The sequence below is a fragment of the Arachis hypogaea genome, chromosome 1 (assembly GCF_003086295.3).
Source record: "Arachis hypogaea cultivar Tifrunner chromosome 1, arahy.Tifrunner.gnm2.J5K5, whole genome shotgun sequence".
In the NCBI taxonomy this organism is placed as follows: Eukaryota; Viridiplantae; Streptophyta; class Magnoliopsida; order Fabales; family Fabaceae; genus Arachis; species Arachis hypogaea.
In genome coordinates this window covers 38,650,919-38,657,522 of record NC_092036.1, presented here as the reverse complement: position 1 = coordinate 38,657,522, position 6,604 = coordinate 38,650,919, and the positions used below count along the sequence as shown (strand labels likewise).

General features: G+C 39.9%; 1 non-coding gene across 1 annotated transcript; it reads right to left on the bottom strand.

Moving 5' to 3' along the window:
• Nucleotides 1-379: 379 nt before the first annotated feature.
• LOC112715396 (small nucleolar RNA R71) lies at nt 380-483 on the bottom strand. The gene has a single exon (XR_003159669.1). It is a non-coding gene; the product is annotated as a small nucleolar RNA R71 (small nucleolar RNA).
• Nucleotides 484-6,604: the final 6,121 nt, after the last annotated feature.

The following is a 6,604-nucleotide window of genomic DNA, read 5'->3' as shown; positions in this document are numbered from 1 at the left end:
TGGAGGCGCAAGGAGGATGCTTGGTGATTATACTACACCTACTTCCAATTTTTATGGAAGAAGCATCTCAATCCATGTCATTGGAGCAAACAATTTTGAGCTGAAGCCTCAACTAGTTGCTCTAATGCAACAGAACTGCAAGTTTCATGGACTTCCATCAGAAGATTCCTATCATTTTTTAACTGAATTTTTGCAGATCTGTGATACTGTTAAGACTAATGGAGTAGATCGTGAAGTCTACAGGCTCATGCTTTTCCTTTTTGCTGTAAGAGACAGAGCTAGAATATGGTTGGACTCACAACCTAAAGATAGCCTGGACTCTTGGGATAAGCTGGTCACGGCCTTCTTGGCCAAGTTCTTTCCTCCTCAAAAGCTGAGCAAGCTTAGAGTGGATGTTCAGACCTTCAAACAAAAAGATGGTGAATCCCTCTATGAAGCTTGGGAAAGATACAAGCAGTTGACCAAAAAGTATCCTTCTGGCATGCTTTCAGAGTGGACCATTTTGGATATATTCTATGATGGTCTATTTGAGCTTTCTAAGATGTCACTGGACCATTCTGTAGGTGGATGCATTCACTTAAAGAAAATGCCTGCAGAAGCTCAAGAACTCATTGACATGGTTGCAAATAACCAATTCATGTACACCTCTGAGAGGAATCCTGTGAGTAATGGGACGCCTCAGAGGAAGGGAGTTATTGAAATTGATACTCTGAATGCCATATTGGCTTAGAACAAAATGTTGACTCAGCAAGTCAACATGATTTCTCAGAGTCTGAATGGATTGCAATATGCATCCAACAGTACTAAAGAGGCATCTTCTGAAGAAGAAGCTTATGATCTTGAGAACCCTGCAATGGCAGAGGTGAATTACATGGGTGAAGCCTGTGGAAACACCTATAATCCCTCATGGAGAATTCATCCAAATTTCTCATGCAAGGATCAACAAAAGCCTCAACAAGGCTTTAATAATGGTGGAAGAAACAGGTTTAGCAATAGCAAGCCTTTTTCATCATCTTCTCAACAACAGACGGAGAATTCTGAGCAGAGTCCCTCTAGTTTAGCAAACATAGTCTCTGATCTATCTAAGGCCACTTTAAGTTTCATGAGTGAAACAAGGTCCTCCATTAGAAATTTGGAGGCACAAGTGGGTCAGCTGAGTAAGAAAATTACTGAAACTCCTCCTAGTACTCTCCCAAGCAATATAGAAGAGAATCCAAAAAGAGAGTGCAAGGCCATTGATATAATCAATATGGACGAATGCACAAAGGAGGAGAAGGACGTGAATCCCAGTGAGGAAGACCTCCTGGGACGTCCTTTGAACAAAAAAGATTTCCAAACTGAGGAACCTAAGGATTCTGAGGCTCACCTAGAGACCATAGAGATTCCATTGAACCTCCTTTTTCCATTCACGAGCTCTGAAAACTATTCTTCCTCTGAAGAAGAAGAAGATGTAACTGAAGAGCAAGTTGCTCAATATCTAGGAGCCATCATGAAGCTGAATGCCAAGTTATTTGGTAATGAGACTTGGAAAGATGAACCTCCCTTGCTCATTAGTGAACTAAATACATGGGTTCAGTAAACTTTACCTCAAAAAAAATAAGATCCTGGTAAATTCTTAATACCATGTACCATAGGCACCATGACCTTTGAGAAGGCTCTGTGTGACCTGGGGTCAAGTATAAATCTTATGCCACTCTTTATGTCAAGTATAAAGCTGCAAGAATCTCATTAGAGATGGTAGTCAAGTCAATATAACAAGCTTATGGATTGGTAGAGGACGTGTTAGTGAAGGTTAAAGGCCTTTACATCCTTGCTGATTTCATAATCTTAGACACTGGGAAGGATGAGGATGAATACATCATCCTTCGAAGACCCTTCCTAGCCACATTAGGAGCTGTGATTGATGTTGACAGAGGAGAGCTAGTCCTTCAATTGAATGGGGACTACCTTGTGTTTAAAGCTCAAAGATCTTCCTCTGCAACCATGGAGAGGAAGTATGAAAAGCTTCTCTCAATACAGAGTCAAACAAAGTCCCCACAATCAAACTCTAAGTTTGGTGTTGGAAGGCCACAACCAAACTCTAAGTTTGGTGTTGAACCCCCACATTCAAACTCTAAGTTTGGTGTTGGGAGGTTCCAACAAAGCTCTAAACATCTGTGAAGCTCCATGAGAGCTCACTGTCAAGCTATTGACATTAAAGAAGCGCTTATTGGGAGGTAACCCAATTTTTATTTATCTATATTTCTATTGTTCTTGTATATTTTATTAGGTTTATAATCATGTGGAGTCACAAAACAATTGCAAAAATTAAAAACAGAATCAAAAATAGCAGAAGAAAAAGCACACCTTGGAGGAAGAGTTGTCTGGCGTTTAAACGCCAGAAACAAGCATCTGTCTGGCGTTTAACGCCAGAAACAAGCACCAAGCTGGCGTTTAACGCCAGAAACAAGCATCAGGCTGGCGTTAAACACCAGAAATAAGCTACCTTTGGGCGTTTAACGCCAGAAACAAGCATCAGTCTGACGTTAAATGCAGGATTGCATACAAGGGCATTTTACACGCCTAAAAGGTACAGGGATGAGAAATCCTTGACACCTCAGGATCTGTGGACCCCACAGGATCCCCACCTACCCCACTTCTCTCTTCTTCACACAATCCAATAACACTATACCCTTCACCAATCACCTCAATCTCTCTTCCCCATTAACCCTTCACCAATCACATCTATCCACTCTTCCCCATAAACCCCACCTACCTTCAAATTCAAAATCTCTTTCCCACCCAAAGCCACCCTAAATTACCGAACCCAACCCTTCTCCCTCCACTATATAAATCCCTCCATCCTTCTTCATTTTCACACAACACAACCCTCTCTTCTCCCGCTTGGTCGAATACACATCTCTCTCCGTCTCCTCCGTATCTTCTTCTTCTTCATCTATTTTTTCTTTTGCTCGAGGGCGAGTAACATTCTAAGTTTGGTGTGGTAAAAGCATAGCTTTTTTTTGTTTTTCCATAACCATTTATGGCACCTAAGGCCGGAGAAACCTTTAGAAAGAGGAAAGAGAAGACAAAAGCTTCCACCTTTGAGTCATGGGAGATGGAGAGATTCATCTCAAAGGTCCATGAAGACCACTTCTATGAAGTTGTGGCCAAAAAGAAGGTGATCCCTGAGGTCTCTTTCATGCTCAAGAAAAATGAGTATCCGGAGATCTGACATGAAATCCAAAGAAAAGGTTGGGAAGTTCTTACCAACCCCATTCAATAAGTCGGAATCTTAATGGTTCAAGAGTTCTATGCAAATGCATGGATAACTAGGAACCATGATCAAAGCATGAACCCAAACCCAAAGAATTGGCTTACAATGGTTAGGGAAAATGCTTAGATTTCAGTCCAGAGAACGTAAGGTTGGCGTTCAACTTGCCTATGATGCAAGAAGACGCACACCCCTACACTAGAAGGGTCAACTTTGATCAAAGGTTGGACCAAGTCCTCATGGACATATGTGTGGAAGGAGCTCAATGGAAAAGAGACTCAAAAGGCAAGCATGTTCAATTAAGAAGACTGGACCTTAAGCTTGTGGCTAGAGGATGGTTGGAGTTCATCCAACGCTCCATCATCCCCACAAGCAACCGATCTGAAATGACTGTGGATCGGGCCATCATGATCTATAGCATCATGATTGGAGAGGAAGTAGAAGTTCATTAAGTCATCTCTCTTGAATTCTACAAAGTAGCCGAAAAGTCCTCTACCTTGGCAAGGCTAGCTTTTCCTCATCTCATTTGCCATCTATGCAACTTAACTGGAGTTGTCATAGAAGGAGACATCCTCATTGAAGAGGATAAGCCCATCACTAAGAAGAGGATGGAGCAAACAAGAGAGCCCATTCATGGATCTCAATAGACGCATGAGGAAGCTCATCATCAAGAAATCCCTGAGATGCCTCAAGGGATGCATTTTCCTCCAAAAAACTATTGGGAACAACTCAACACTTCTCTAGAAGGATTGAGTCATAACATGAACCAATTAAGGGTGGAACACCAAGAGCACTCCATCATTCTCAGTGAGATTAGAGAAGATCAAAGAGCTATGATGGAGGAACAACAAAGGCAAGGAAGAGACATAGAGGAGCTCAAGAACACCATTGGTCCTTCAAGAAGAAGGCGCCACCATCACTAAGGTGGACTCATTCCTTGACTTCCTTGTTCTTATCTCTCTGTTTTTCAGTTTTATGCTATATGTTTGTCTATGTTTTGAGTCTTTACTACATGATCCTTAGTATTTAGTAACTATGTCTTAAGGCTATGAATAATTCCATGAATCCTTCACCTTTTTTAAATGAAAAATGTTTTTAATACAAAAGAACAAGAAGTACATGAGTTTCGAATTCATCCTTGAAATTAGTTTAATTATATTGATGTGGTGACAATACTTTTTGTTTTCTGAATGAATGCTTAAACAGTGCATATTTTTTATCTTGTTGTTTATGAATGTTAAAATTGTTGGCTCTTGAAAGAATGATGAACAAAGAGAAATGTTATTGATGATCTAAAAAATCATAAAATTGATTCTTGAAGCAAGAAAAAGCAATGAAGAACAAAGCTTGCGAAAAAAAAATGGCAAAAAAATTATAAAAGAAAAAAAAGCAAGCAGAAAAAGCCAATAACCCTTAAAACTAAAAAGCAAGGGTAAAAAGGATCCAAGGCTTTGAGCATCAATGGATAGGAGGGCCCAAGAAAATAAAATCCAGGTCTAAGCGGCTAAATCAAGCTGTCCCTAACCATGTGCTTGTGGCATGTAGGTGCAAGTGAAAAGCTTGAGACTGAGTAGTTAAAGTCGTGATCCAAAGCAAAAAGAGTGTGCTTAAGAGCTCTGGACACCTCTAACTGGGGATTTCAGCAAAGCTGAGTCACAATCTGAAAAGGTTCACCCAGTCATGTGTCTGTGGCATTTATGTATCTGGTGGTAATACTGGAAAACAAAGTGCTTAGGGCCACGGCCAAGACTCATAAAAGTAGATGTGTTCAAGAATCAACATACTTAACTAGGAGAATCAACAACACTATCTGAACTCTGAGTTCCTATGGATGCCATCATTCTAAACTTCAAAGGATAAAGTGAGATGCCAAAACTGTTCAGAAACAAAAAGATACTAGTCTCGCTCATCTAATTAGAACTAATATTCATCGATATTTTGATATTTATAGTATATTTTCTTCTTTTTATCTTATTTGATTTTCAGTTGCTTGGGGACAAGCAACAATTTAAGTTTGGTGTTGTGATGAGCGGATAATTTATACGCTTTTTGTCATTGTTTTTAGGTAGTTTTTAGTAGGATCTAGCTACTTTTAGGGTTGTTTTTATTAGTTTTTATGCTAAATTCACATTTCTGGACTTTACTATGAGTTTGTGTGTTTTTCTGTGATTTCAGGTATTTTCTAGCTGAAATTGAGGGACCTGAGCAAAAATCTGATTCAGGCTGAAAAAGGACTGCAGATGTTGTTGGATTCTGACCTCCCTGCACTCGAAATGGATTTTCTGGAGCTACAGAACTCCAAATGGCGTGCTCTCAACTGCGTTGGAAAGTAAATATTTAGGACTTTCCAGAAATATATAATAGTCCATACTTTATTCGAGTTTAGATGACGCAAACTGGCGTTCAACGCCAGTTCCATGCTGCATTCTGGAGTAAAACGCCAGAAACACGTCACAAACCAGAGTTAAACGCCAAAAACATGTTACAACTTGGCGTTTAACCCCAAGAGAAGCCTCTGCACGTATAAATCTCAAGCTCAGCCCAAGCACACACCAAAGTGGGCCCCGAAATTGAATTTCTGCACTAAAACTTATTTTTGTAAACCCTAGTAACTAGTTTAATATAAATAGAACTTTTTACTATTGTATTAGACATCTTGGTATCTATCTTTGGACGTTTAGTTCTTAGACTTTAGGGGCTGGCCATTCGGCAATGCCTTGACCTTGCACTTTTGTATTTTCAACGGTGAAGTTTCTACACACCATAGATTAAGGTGTGGAGCTCTGCTGTTCCTCGAGTATTAATGCAATTACTATTATTCTTCTATTCAATTCAGCTTATTCTTATTCTAAGATATTCGCTGCACTTCAACATGATGAATGTGATGATCCGTGACACTCATCATCATTCTCACCTATGAAAGCGTCCATTCCTAAGATCCGAAAAGTCTAAACCTTGTCTGTGGTATTCTGAGTAGGATCTGAGATGGGATGACTGTGACGAGCTTCAAACTCACGAGTGTTGGGCATAGTGACAGACGCAAAAGAATCACTGGATTCTATTCCGACATGATCGAGAACCGATAGATGATTAGCCGTACTGTGACAAAGCATTTGGACCATTTTCACTGAGAGGACGGGAGGTAGCCATTGACGCCGGTGAAACCCAACATACAACTTGCCATGGAAGGGAATAAGAATGATTGGATGGAAGCAGTAGGAAAGCAGAGATTCAGAAGGAACACAATATCTTCATGCGCTTATCTAAAATTCCTACCAATGAATTACATAAGTATCTCTATCTTTATTTTATGCTTTATTTATCTTTATATTCGAAAACTATTATAACCAT